At 41.0% G+C, this 14,295-nt stretch overlaps 1 protein-coding gene across 6 annotated transcripts in view; it reads left to right on the top strand.

Annotated features, from left to right (window-relative positions):
• Asph (aspartate beta-hydroxylase) overlaps nt 1–14,295 on the top strand; it is a 202,511-nt gene that overhangs the window by 112,327 nt on the left and 75,889 nt on the right. The window lies entirely within an intron of this gene.

Raw genomic sequence — 14,295 nt, 5'->3', positions numbered from 1 at the left:
ATCTGAGTGGGAGGCACCCACTTCTAGTTCCACGCTGCAGACTGGGTGGAATCCCAGCTCCACTGTGCTCCTCTCACTGTCCAGTGTATCCAGCGGACACACTGCTCCCTGGGAGAGCTGTTGTTCCACTGTTTGAGGTAACTGATACCAGCACTGTGCAGACACTGACTGCAGGGCTGGGACACGGCAGTTACTGACGTTATATTCCTACACACGGTGAAGATGCTTTGGGGATATATGCACCTGAGAATAAAAAGGTGACTTTCCCCAGTGGTTTCACTTTTTGTTGCCTTTTCCTTACAGAATCTTGCTGTGCCTTCCACTCAGAAGGCAGCAGCTCCAGCTGGACACTAGGGTGGACCCTTTTTGGGTTTCCAGAAAGAACTGTTTGGTTTTTTTTTTGTTTTGTTTTTGTTTGTTTGTTTTGTTTTATTTTGTTTGTTTTTTTTAACATACTCAAGTAACAAGAAAACACAACCAGTGAGATGGGCACAGTGACACACAGGGGCAGAGGCAGAGGGAGAGAGGCAGAGACAAGTTTCAGGCCAGGCTGGTTTATACAGCAAGTTCCATAACAGCCTGGAGTCAAAAGAACAAAAATTAATTAAAAACAACAGAGATGGCTGGACTCAGTGGCACAAGCCTGTAATCCCAACACTCAGGATGGCAGAGGCAGGCAGATCTCTGTAAGTTCGAGGCCAGCCTGGTCCACAAAGCATGCTCTAGGACAGAGAAACCCTGTCCTGAAAAAAGTTAGAAAGAATGACAACCGCACAAAAACAGCACCACCAACAAAAAACCCTTATATTTCACGGTTCTCTCCCAGATCATTCACTAATGGATGTGTTGGCCACTTAAAGCAAATGTGTACACAGTTATCGTATGAATTCTAAACTCAGAATGTTTGTGGATTTGTCCAATCAGTTCTGATTGAAGCAGAAAAATACAGGATCGATTTCTTATTTATTCATTTATTTATTTATTTATTTATTTATTCATCCATTTATTCATTTATTTATTTATTTACCTATCTACCCATTTACTTATTTATTTATTTATTTATTTATTTATTTATTTATTTATTCTTCAAGAAGACATCCGTATATCCCAGTGAAGGAAATAAGTAAAGAAATTTTATTTGTTCTCATATTTTTCTTTCACTGTGTCTTGGGACCACAGCCGTCCATGGCATTTGGGCTGTTCCTCAAGTACCAGCACGGGTTGTATACTCATTCATGTAAAAGCTCCGAGAATTCTGCTAGCCGCTTGTTTCTGTAGGTGAGGTAGTAGGTGGATGCAGAGAAGAACTGTGGGATTCCTATACACGGCAGCCTATCCCTGTTGTACTACTAGGATGCGAGGGCAGTACTCTCTACAAAATGGGTTCTCCGGCATAGAGCCCCTCAACCCTTGGCAGCATTAGTCTTGCAAACAAGATGCGTTTTTTTCTCACTATCCAGTGAGATGGTGCTTTCTCTGCTTTGAGTCCTCAGTGCACTGACCGGACTGCCCCCGGCCTATTCTGGTCCTGGGTCATGTGCTGGATTTTGGCAGCATCCCCTTTAAGATTAAGTATTCTTTCTTATGGCCAACCTTTGGGCAGAGTGCAGGGAATCTTAGGAAAGAAGTGGGAAACAGTAAGATCTGGAGAGGACAGGAACTCCACAAGGAGAGCAACAGAACCAAAAATTCTGAGCACAGGGGTCTTTCCTGAGACTGATACTCCAACCAAGGACTATGCATGGAGATAACCTAAGACCCCTGCACAGATGTAGCCCATGGCAATTCAGTATCCAAGTGGGTTCCATTGTAATAGGAACAGGGACTGTCTCTGACATGAACTGGTTGGCCTGCTCTTTAATTACCTCCTCCTGAGGGGGAAGCAGCCTTACCAGGCCACAGAAGAAGACAATACAGCCACTCCTGATGAGACCTAATTGACTAGGATCAGAAGGAAGGAAAAGAAGACCTCCCCTATCAGTGGACTTGGGGAAGGGCATGCATGCAGAGGGTGGAGGAAGGGAGGGATTGGGATGGGAGGAGGGTGGGAACCATAGGGGGGATATAAAGTGAATAAAGTGTAATTAATAAAGAATTTTTTAAAAAAAGAATAGAAATTGCTACAAAAAAGATTAAGTATTCTTTTAAGTATGTTCGAGTTGTGTGAAGCACACTTAAGACTCAACTGGAATAAAATCTGTTTAATACGGCATGACGCCTTCAGTTGTTACCCTTTATGCAAAAGCCAGGGTTTGATAAAGCTGTGCTTCAGGTAATAACCTTGATTTTTATGCTTCATGGAAATTTGTCTCCTCTTCCTCTGAAGATCACTGGCTCCCAGTGTGGGTACCAACGTATTGCTGATGTTATTACTAGTGTTATTCAGCAAGCCAGAGGCTGGACATAGCATTAATTGCAAATTATAGCCTCAACATAAAACCAATGAACTTGGGTGAGCTTTTAATTTCGGTGCCTTGTCACTTTGATTCATACTGCATCTTGCTTTTTAACTACTGCCATGAACCCCGTGTGCATTTCTCTGCGGTGTATTTTTTTTCATGGCATTTGCAGACAGTCATGAGAGTCAAGCAGTATAGGACGCAGCAGGAGATGTGTTGTTGTGCCATTAATTGCATACCTCTGTGCCTTTCGAGGAAGGAGGCCAGAGGCAGATTGTCTTTTACCCCCTGAGAAGTATGATAATAGCTTGACAGTGCACTTCCTTGCGTATTTCTCAGTGATTATAAAACACAAGTGAGGAGACTTGTTGGAAAGAAAGAATGGGAAGTAGCTTTAAATTGCCTGTCAGATGAACAGCATCAAGCATGCTTGGTACACTGGCAGTGGGGGGGTATTTCAACTCTCTTCAGGCATGAAGAGTAAGTTCTGTTGAGGGTTTTTTGTTGTTGTTTCTCTTTCAATCCTTCTTTCTTTCTTTTTCTTTTTTTCTTTTTCTTTTTTTTTTTTTTTTGAGACAGGATTTCTCTGTGTAACTGAGTCCTGGCTGTCCTGGACTCACTTGTAGACCAGACTGGCCTCGGATTCACAGAGATCCATCTGCCTCTGCCTTCCAGGTGCTGGGATTAAAGACATTCGCCACCATGCCCGGCTTCTGTTGAGTTTTTAGGATCAAGGGTGAGTCTGACCATGGCTTTGGGTGTTGAGAACCTCACAGAAAATATTAACGTGTCCAGCCTTTAATGTAGCCATTTCTTCACCCCCTCATGAGCACTTTACTTTCTACTATTTGTGTGAAATCCTTGATGTAAAAGGGGAGAATCGTTGCCATGAGACACAAAGGATCTTTGAGCAGAGCTGGGGTCTCTGGTCGACCCCTTCCTTTTTTGTCCTTTGACTCTGAACACATACATCACTCATGCTCAGGCAACCTTTCTATTTCCACATGTAAAGTAATACATGTTCTTGCAGTTTTTGTATATGGTACATGATTGTATTGCCTTGTTCCTGGTGCCTTTCTCCTCAGATGTGATCGACTCTTACCATCCTTTTCCCTGCAATGGATTTAAAACCAAACCAAACCAAACCAAACCAAACCAAACCAAAACCAAGATGCCTAGAGGTGGCACAGTAGTAAATATCTCTAATTCCAGGACTTGAAAGATAGAGAGCTAAAAGTACCGGGAGTTCAAGGTCATTCCTCGGTTCTGCATCAAGTTTCAGACCAGCCTAAGCTATGAGAAATCCAGCTTCAAATGAAAACAACAAAAATGTAGTTATTTTGGCATGATCTCCAAATTCAGGTGCTATAGAAAAGAATTCTAATACTCTGTTTTATTTGTTCCTTTTCCACAAGGCTCTCGATGAGTGTGATAAACTATTGACGTGACAGCCTAGTGTTCTTAATGTCTTAATTGCAAGAGAAGGATGCTAATTCTCCAGGGCTGGTTCTCTCTGAAGTGTGTTTTTCTGGAAAGTGAACATCAACAAGCTGGATGAAGTGTGAGCATGTTGGGGAACCATTAGAGGAGGGCTTGTGGCTGCAGCTCATTAAATAATAGCAAGTTAAGTTTTCTTTCTACCTTGGCTGTTAAAGTGGAGTTTGAAAACAGCCAACAGAAAAAGCTAAATGCTTAAGGGATTTATCATAAGACTCAATAGTGCCATTAATTTCCATGTATGCTTTAGATTGCTGTGGTGAAATAATGTATTCAGCAAAGAAGCAAGTTCCTGCTTCCTCCCATGAGTCTCCTTGATTGTGCAATTGGTATCACATTCTTTAATTAAACTTGTCCAAAGATAGGATCAGCTAAAGTGTTTACTGTATAAATAGTTTTCATTCCCAGTGTGCAAGCTTAAAGCCATGGTATAAAGAGCTTGCCATCTGTTAAAAACCAAAACATGTGGTGTGCTGTTGCATAAAAATAAACCACACATTATTCATATAAAGCACCACAGCATAGTATATCTTTGGGGATGGCAATAACCTGTGATATTTTGGAATGTCACCACCTTCTCTGTAAGTAACAGTATGTTCAGTAATGCATTATGAAAACCTGTCTCTGAGGAAGCATAGGAAAGTGAGTTTTATTTTCAAAATTGTTTTTCTTCCCTCGATCTCTTTCTTTCTTAACATTTGGTCATTCATTAATGCCAGAAATGTAATCAATCCTACCCCCTCACTGCCATCCTCTTGGCCCGAGATTTCACCTGTGGTCATCATAGCTCAAGGATCTGTCTACTACTACATTTTTTCTACTTGTACCGGGAATGCTTCAAGCTGGTCCTTTATGGTCACCATTAAAGCCATAGTAACACAGTAGTGACTGCAGAATGTCTCCCTTCTCTGGGACAGCAGCAGAGCAATGCGTCATCTGGCTTCAGGCCACCGTGTAGCCTTGGCCCTCACTGCCCTTTCTCGGCCCCCTGGAAACTCCTCTATGGTCTCTAAATCCTCGAACTTACCTCCTTTCTATTTGTACCTCCATGCTTCCATTTCGTTTTGAAATCAACTTTCCTCCTCACACTCCCAAATTAGATCTATGTCTTGGGACTCCTTAGACTGGATTCTTCCAAGTTTTCTTTTGCACTGAGCCATGTTGAAGTAGCTGTCTGTGTGTATGCACGCTATAATTGTTATATTGACTCTTCAGTCTCAGCTTGCTCTTGTACCTACTACGTGTCTCCCCATTATCCAAAGCATCGAGTGTGTGTTTATATGTGGTCTAGTTTTGAATCTCTCATCCTAACCATCATAAGGTGAGGCCTCAGTAAATATATGTCAGAGTTCTCTGGAGCTGTTCTCAGCACGGCTCAGGATACTGCCATATCATTTACTGGAGTTTCCCACCACACAGCAATGGGTACATGTGTTTAAAGTGATTCGGGGAATCAATCATATATGACAGGATTATGTGAGGAGTTTTGACATTAAGACCAAACCAAATAGAGTATTTGGACTTCTTAGATTCCACTTCAGAACAACAAAGAAAATAGAAGTTCTTAAGAAAACTGTGGAAACCTAAACACTATCAGGAAAAGGGTTTGTGATAGTCAGAATTATTCTTTTTTATTTCCTTTAAAGATTTATTTTTAATGTGTGTGTGTGTGTGTGTGTGTGTGTGTGTCTGTGTGTGTGTATGAGTACGGTTACCCAAAGAGGGCAAAAGGAAACATTGGATTCCCCAGAGCTGGAGTTACAAGAACAGAAAGTGCTTTTACCTGTTTAGCCACATCTCCTTCCCCTCAAAATTATTCTGAAATTAAAAAAATATATATAATTATATTATAATTATTATATTTACATGTTTATTATAATATAATGTTATTGATGTGTAGTTGTCAGAATAAACCTACTCAATGCAGTGGGAAATTGTCATGTGTCAAAGCAAGAAAGTCACTACCATCAAGACAGTAGCCACATCCAGGGACCCAGCAGTTTCCCTGTGCTCTTCCGAAGTCCACCTTCTGCTCCCACATGCCACACAGTCACTGGTCAGCCCAGGTCCCTTCACTTCCTAGGAGTTCGAATTCATGGAATTATATGTACAGTATTTGAGGGTAGCATTTTATTGAGCAGTTATTGTGAGATTCGTGTAACAGTATATTATATACTGTTATATATACAGTATATTATATACAGTATATAATAGCTTATTCCTATTGACAAGCACTGCAGATTTTATTGCTACAATAGCGTTTTCAATCCACTTACAGGCATTTGCATTGGTTCCAGCTTTGGGCCATGGCAAATCTATTACGAATATCCACATACAAGTCATTGTTGAAGACACATGCTTTCATTTTCCTTGAGATATACAGGAGTAGAAATTTTGTACTGTACGACGTATGTTTGACTTCTTAAGGAACTCCTGTGCTATTCCAAATGGATGTATAAATTAATTTTTATTTTAAGTTTATTTACTTTACATTCCAAGGGTGCCCCCTCCCTCTTCTCCCAGTACCCCCTTCCCCTCCTCCTCCTTTTCCCTCTTTCTCTTCAGAAAAGGGGAGTCCCTCCACCCTGTATCAACTTTCCCCAGTCAGGTCAAGTCACATCAGGACTGAGCATATCCTCATCCACCGAGGCCAGGCAAGGCAGCCCTGCCAGGGGGAACTGCTCCAAAAGCAGGCAAGAGAGTCTATGTTAGAAACAACCCACCCCCACCCCCACTTGCCAGGTCCCCCACATGAAGACCAAGCTACCCTTCAGCCACATATGTTCAGAGGGCCTAGGTCTAGACCATGCATTCTCCTTTATTTGATGTCTCAGTCTCTGTAAGCACCCAGTGGGTCTGGGTTAGTTGTTTCTGTTGGTCTTTTTGTGGGGTTCCTGTCCCCTCCAGGTTCTTCCATCTTTGCTCCAACACTTCCACAGAACCCTGGAGCTTCACCCCATGCTTGGATACAAGTCCCAGCATCTGCTTCAAGCTTCTGCTGGCTGGAGTCTTCCAGAGGACAGTCATGTTAGACTTCTGTCTGGAAACATAGCAGAGCATCGTTAATAGTGTCAGGGGCTGGCTCTCTACCATGGGGTGGGTCTAGGTTGGACCAGTTTGGACATTCCCTCAATCAGGTTGGACCAGATTGGACATTCCCTCAATCTCTGTTCCCTCTTTATCTCTGCACTTCTTATAGGCAGAGTAATTTTTGGATCAACATTTTTGCGTGTGAGTTGTTGTTCCCCTCCTTCCACTAGTCCTTCCTGGCTAGGAGGTGGTCACTTCAGTCTCCATGCCTCCCCCTGTTAGGAGTCTCAGCTAGACTCACACCCATATCTTCCTAGGAAGCCTACCCTTTTGCAGGCCTCCAGCTTGTCAAAGAGATGGCCCCTCAGTTTCCCTTCTTGTTCCTAGCCCTTTCACTTCCCACCCCCATTCTCCCCACATCTGATCCCCCCCATTGTTTCCTCCCCATTCCACCTCCTGCCTAGTTCCCTCTCTTCATCCACTTCTGCTGCCTGTTAAAAATAAGGAAATCATGAAATTTGCAGGCAAATGGATGGAACTAGAAAAGATCATCCTGAGTGAGGTATCCCAGAACCAGAACAACACACATGGTATACACTCACTTAGAAGCGGATATTAGACCTATAGTACAGGATAACCATACTACAGCCCACAGACCCAAAACAAGGACAAGGAGGGCCCAAGGGAGGGTACGGAATGTCACTCAGGAGGGGCAATAGAATAGACAGCAGAAGTATGAAATTAATTTTATACTCTCTTGATTGTGTGTCGGTTCTTTCCCATCCTTGCCGACATTTGCTACACAGCAACTGCTAGAACTGCTAGCCATTGCAGCCACTCTGATAGGTCAGTGTTTGTTTCTCTTTTTTTTTTTTAGTGAAACATGATTTTGAACATCTTTTGTCGAACTTTCTCGTATTATTTCTTCTTGGAAGAAACGTTTCATCAAATCTTGCCTAGCTTGTTTTTTAATTTTGAGTTTGGGGATTATGTCATGGTATTTTAAAAAAAGATATTATGCAACCTTGTAAGTATTTTCTTCTACTTCTCATTTTTATTGTATTAGTATGATAAACAGCACTAATTGGTTTTCAAATGTTAGACTGGTAGAGTACATTTCCAAGTTAAGCCTTACTGTACATTTTCCTTTATCTGTCTTGTTGGATTGCTTGCCAAGTGTTTGCCAGAATTGTTTACACCTGTTTTGGTAAAGCACAACAATTTTTAGTGTTGTTTTCATATAAAGTCTGTCTGTTGCTGGTCTCAGGAGTAATGCCGGCTTGCGGTGTAAGTTGAGAAACAGATTGTTTTCTTCAACAATTTATGTTCTATTTCTTCCTGAAATGCTTAGTAAAATTCTCCAATGGAGATTATTGGGCCTAGAATTTTCTCTGTGGGAAGATTTTGAACCACATGTTCAATTTCATTAATTAGTATATATGTTCTCTTTAATTCTTTTAAACTTACTTTTTAAAGTTGGTGGCTTTCAAAAAAAATTGCTTCATTTTATCTGGTTTGTTTAATTAATTCACATAACGTTGTTTTATCTCTTTCTTATCCTTTTAGTAAGGCTGGAATATTTGGAAGAACCTCTTTCCTAATGTTGGTTATTTGTTATGGTTTTCTTGATTCATTAGTTGTGTTTATAGCCTAGCTCCATTCGCATTACCTTCTGTTTCCTCTGGCAGAAATTCACTCTCCATCATTATTTTTGTTTTCTTAACTATGACCTGTCTGCTTTGTCTGCTTTTAGGATTCTCTTTTTAAAGCTGGTTTCAGAAACTTGATCTGTGCTCCCTCACAGTCACTGCCCTTTGTTTCTAGCATTGTCTCATGTATTATATGAAACATTTAAAACACTGTCATCATATTCAACCATATCTTTGGTATTGGAAGAAAACATTCCCTTCGCCTGTACTGTTATTTTCAGCACTTCTGTCTAGAATAGTAATGGCTTGCTTCTACATTGTATCAAATTATAGTTTTAACACTCTGCTTCTAGTATAAACTAAAATCCTATTTGTTTATAATGAGAAATATACCACTTAAGCACATGATTTTTTTTCCTATTTATTTAACTATCAGAAATCAAATTTAATCCTCTTTCTGTTGCCCCCCAAAAGGGTAAGCATTTCTCATTCTCTGGAGACCAAGATGGTCTCAGTTGAATTGCTTGCCGAAGATGTGTGGTCATCCTCTCTTGTCAAGCGTTGCTCCTAAAAGCCAAGATTAATAACTTCTGTAATATCGGGCGTTCATATTTAGTTTCAGGGACAAATTTAAAAGGCTCCCCTGAGATCTCTCTTATTCTGGTCATCAGATTTGTTTTAGAGATTGATAGTGATATCTCCTCTGATATACATTAAAGTAGGAATCCCATGCAAATCCCATACTTCTATCTTTAAAGTATGTGATAATTAAAGCAAATCATTGTTATGCTGTTAAACACTTATCAAATGTACAGAACCTGTTGATAGCAAGGCGATTCAGTGAAATTTAAGCACTAAAAACTGTCTTGTAAATCCCTAACTTGTTATTGGTGTAAACATTCCGCCCTGTCTGTAGCTGTATCAGAGATGTTGTGTCTCAGAGGCACTTGCTGTTTACCCATTATCGGTGTCTGGGAGTCTCTGTTTATTTTAGGTTCTCCCAGAGCTGCAGGAGCCAGCCAGGCTTGGACGTTATATAAAGGGCCTTGTTTTGACATTAATGGGTAATCACTGTTTCACAGAAACAAAGCTTTCAAAGAAAAGATGTCAAGTACCTTTAAGCACCATTAAAAAAAAAATTAATGCAGTTTTGTAGATCATTTTCTGACATAGTTTTTTACATACATTTCTGCTCCTTGAAAGTGGATGTACAGAACTTCATGGCTGGTAATTAGGGACTACCAGTCTGATTTTAATGACCACCAGTCTTTGCAGTAACGTTTTGGGGGTTGTTAGTATGGGTAACGCTATGCGTTTTACCCACCTATAATTCTATTTGAACTTGTACAGAAAAGCCTGCTGGCTTTTCTGCCTTCCTTACATTTGATGTGTAGGTCTGTGTTTGCTGCTGAGCATTTTGCTGATCCTGCCATCCACACCCTTATTTGTTTGCTGAGGATGGGACCTACACTTTCCCTGCGCTGAGCATGTGATTCCCCTCCCCCTGGAGCTGCACTTCTAGCTTCTGCTTTTTGTTGTTTAGCAGCTACTCAGTTAATGGTTAGGGAACCAGAGGACCAAGGTTGTCAGTCCTGGGTCTGGAGTTAAGCCTGTGTTGAGATCCTTCCTCCTGAGCAGTGCCCATGGAGATGACATTCGTAATGACTGTGCGTGAGAGTATGGACTGTCTTGGCACTGATGGGGTTTCAGTAATGTCTAAAAAAACATATCACTTAGTGTCTAAAATTTCTAATCTAACATATGGGGTCACATCTGTTAAAGGATTATTACTGTAGAAGGGGAATGATGTATAATTTATTAAAATAACCCTATGGGGAGACAGCCCACTCCATTTAATGAACTGAAATACTTGCTGCCTCCACGAAGTGCTCCCAGCTGAATCTCGAAGTAGTTCCATCGAGGGGGCAGATGAAAACAATTGCCCTTTATATAATGTTTACTGTGTTGTATTAGTTAGTGTCTCTTAGCTGAAAAAATATTTATGTTCACTGTTCAGGGTAAGCTTTGAATATTGGACTCCCGCTGGTTTGTAGCTGGTATTTAATTTTGAGGAGAACAAAGGTCCATTATTCCTCCACTGTAGGAGGCAAGGAAGGGGCCACTGTCCACCCTTCCCATCACACTGCGGCAGAGGGCTGGCAGGTTAGACCACTCATACTTATGAAGTGTGTGGCCTTAGAGAATGAAGCCTCATAAAGGGTTACTTTTGGATCAAACACATTAATTTTTCTTTCGCACACACCAGTAGTACAAACGGAGGCTCCTGCCAGGAGCACTTCCGTGACTGTCCAGTGATTGGGTTTCCCAGCAGCAAAGAACTTGTCTGTCTCTCGATGTACTAGCAAACTGATTGCAGAAACAGTGGGAGGCTTAGCAGTGGGGAACACCTTGCACAATTCCCACCTTTAAATGAAAGAGAAAATAGCTGAGGGCTCCAGCCCACATCCCCTGCCGGTCTCGTCAGAACACTGGTGGATGCAGGCGCGCTCGCCCTGTGCTCAGCAGATAGATTTTCATCAAAAACCCTAGCATGGGACTCTTTAGGGGTCTGCGCCATTGTTTTCTTGTCCTTCTCACCTGTCTTAATTGTTGTCCTGTGCTGAAATGTATCAGTGATTTTTGTTTTAAAAACATCAGGTGTAGCTTCTTATTTTCACCTAGGAAGGTTAAAATGTTTAGTAGGATTTGTCTTAATTGCTAGTCACGTGACTGTTGGCTTCATCCTACATCTCAGGCGGAGAGCACGTTTTTCTCGGATACCACAGTATAATCTCGTATTTCTTTCCCCAAAATTATTTTGCTTTTCAAATTAATTAATTAAATTTGATGGATTCACATCAGATTCTACCCTTGATAACTACTGTAATAAACGCCTGTCAACACTGTTCTGCATGTTTCTGATGAATACCTGTAGTTGTCGAATATCCTTTACCTAAAATATCTGGAACTAGAAATGCTTTTGATTTCCAAAGTTTGGGAATATTTATATATTCACAGTGAGCTGCCTTGAGGATGAGGCATAAGCCCTGTCATGTAATTCTTTTATGTTTCATATAAACTTGATTCATATATACTGAAGTTAATTTTTTTTATATTCTGATGGTTAGCCTCAACTGTCCACACTAATGAGATATAATCACCTGGGATACAAGCCTCAGGGGTTTTATCTTAATTACTTTAATTGATATATGAAGACTCACCCATGGGTGGCACCATTCCCTAGGCCATTTTCCTGAACTGTATATGAAGGAAAAAGGAAACTGAGAACAGGCATCTGTCATGTCTTGGGTGCAACTATGTGCCTCAAGCTCTTGACACCATAATACAGTGCTTCCTTATGATGAAACCTTGAATTGTGTATCAAAATAAATGTCTCCGTCTTTGAGTTGATTTTGTCAGGATATTTTTATCATACTAACAGGAAAAGTAAATAAGACATACATATTAAATAATATTTTTTTCTGAGTGAAATAAAGTTCATATGGATTAAAGTATCAGATTTTTTATATTTTATTCTTATTAATTAGAGTTTATTCACTTTGTATCCCACCTGTAGCTCCCTCCCTCGTCCCCTCCTAATCTGACCCTCTCTCCCTTGTCTCCACCCATGCCCCTCTCCCAGTCCACTGATAGGGGAGGTCCCCCTCCCCTTCTCTGTGACCCTAGCCTATCAGGTCTCATCAGGACTGGCTGCATTGTCTTCCTCTATGGCCTGGTAAGGCTGCTCCCCGCTTAGGAGGAGGTGATCAAAGAGCAGGCCACTGAGTTCATGTCAGAGACAGTGCCTGTTCCTATTACTAGCTTGAGCCTTGATTGCTTCTTTTCCTTGTCTTCCTCCTCTGTCCTTTCCATTATGGTCCACTGAACAATTTGGATTAGATATTCTTTAAAGTCTTCAGTTCACTGTGTATCTTAGCTTAGAACTGTAGCTTTTATTCTAAGGATGCGAGTATGCCTAAATTGCAAAGTGATGCTGCTGTCATCCCTTCTAGGATGTCTTGATTTGTTCATGCATTCATACTTTCAGAAACAGTTCTTGAGGATTTCTCTATGGTGTGTATGTATATATGATATATATGAAATAAATTATTTTCATGTGTAAACTTGTGTCCAGTCACCAAGATAATGTATTTTGTGTTTGTAAGGATTTAAAAATTCTGTGTTTTTGAAATCTGAAAGTCTTCTTATTCTAAGTAAACCTGTATTTGTACAGTAAACCTGTATTCTCTTTTCTCAAATTCAGTTTTCACCTTAATGCCTTTCTCACTTGCGATGGTTTGCACAAGTCTTTCCCAAAGGCTATGTATTGAAGTCTTTGTCTCAAGCTCCTGGTACTGCTGGGAAGTGACAGAGCTCTGAAGAGGTGGAGCCTAGTGGAAGAACGTGAACTCACTGTGGGCGAGCCTTTGGAGGATACTGGCATCCCAGCCCCTCCTCATCCGCTTTTGTTTTCTTGTTGCCTCTTCCTCTTTGTGCATAGTGTCATGGCATGCTGCTTCAGTCCAGGACCAAAATCAATTGAGCATGGACGTAGGTCTCTAAAAACTTAGGCCAAAAGTAACCTTCCCTTTTCATAAGTTGATTGTCTGGTTTATTGTCACAGCAATGGAAAGCTAGCTTTATAGAAAACTCTAGCTTCCTTGGGAAAATTCCTGTTGAATTCCAAATACAATCATAGTATTTAGAGGGTGAGGACTTTGAATTTTTCTCCACTTGGTGACTAATGCAAGATAGTTAGTGTCTGCTTTGGAACCACATACTCTTGAAACGCATGATGTCATTTTCCATGGGTAGGATTGACATTGGTTGACATTTGAAGGAATCGGGCTTTGTTTTGGGTGTTCTGGGATCTACAAGATTGCTTTGAGTAATACAGTAGCACGAACAAGCTATGTTTCAGAAAGATCCTCAGAATCATATGCCACTGTAGGCAAAGAAAACAAGTAGAAAAGGGTTAATTTTCTTATGTTTTTATTGGAGAAATTGTTTTGCTTGCTGTCTTGGGTGGAGCAGATCAAGTAAAATGTGAAGATGCTGGGTGTTTTGTTGGTGGCCAGTTTCTGTTGTGTACCACATTCTCAAACAGGAGGGTGACAATGTCATGACTTGCCTGGGATGTAGCATGAGTTCAAATCCAGCTTTGGAGAATTTAATGAGACCCTACCTCAAGATAGAAAGTAAAAAGAGAGAATGGAATAGAGCTTAGTGGTAGAGCATGTTCATAGCATGTGTTTGTCTTGGGCTTCAATCCCTAGACCAACAACATTTAATAATGTTGTTGGTCTAGGGATTGAAGTCTAGTCCAAGTAGAGCTAACAAGTAAGATACAAAGAAGATTCATTTTTCAGGCAGAGGACAAGGGTATGTGGGTATATGCATGGACTCTTGGGAAGCAGTCTTTCTTGCTTTGTCCCAGAATAAAATAAAGGTTAATACATTTATAAGTTTAATGTAAAAACAAATCATTGAATTCATCTTTGGATTGTTGTCTTTTATCCTATTGTGCCTCATTTCTCGATCTGAAAGCTTCGGTTTTACCCTTCAAGCTTCTGGGTTTGTCAGGCTGGGCTCTTGGGGAATCCTGCGCACCTGAGTTTTCCAGGGGTGCTACTGAGGAGGAGGAGTGTGTACCAGCCGACCTGCCCTCTGTCTTGCACAGTGTAGCATCCTTTTAGGGGAAGGGCTTTGCATTAGGCCCC

The sequence above is a fragment of the Psammomys obesus genome, unplaced genomic scaffold (genome assembly GCF_907164565.1).
Source record: "Psammomys obesus unplaced genomic scaffold, mPsaObe1.curated_primary_1811, whole genome shotgun sequence".
NCBI lineage: Eukaryota > Metazoa > Chordata > Mammalia > Rodentia > Muridae > Psammomys > Psammomys obesus.
The sequence above is the reverse complement of the archived record's forward strand: the minus strand, read 5'-3'. Positions and strand labels throughout refer to the sequence as shown.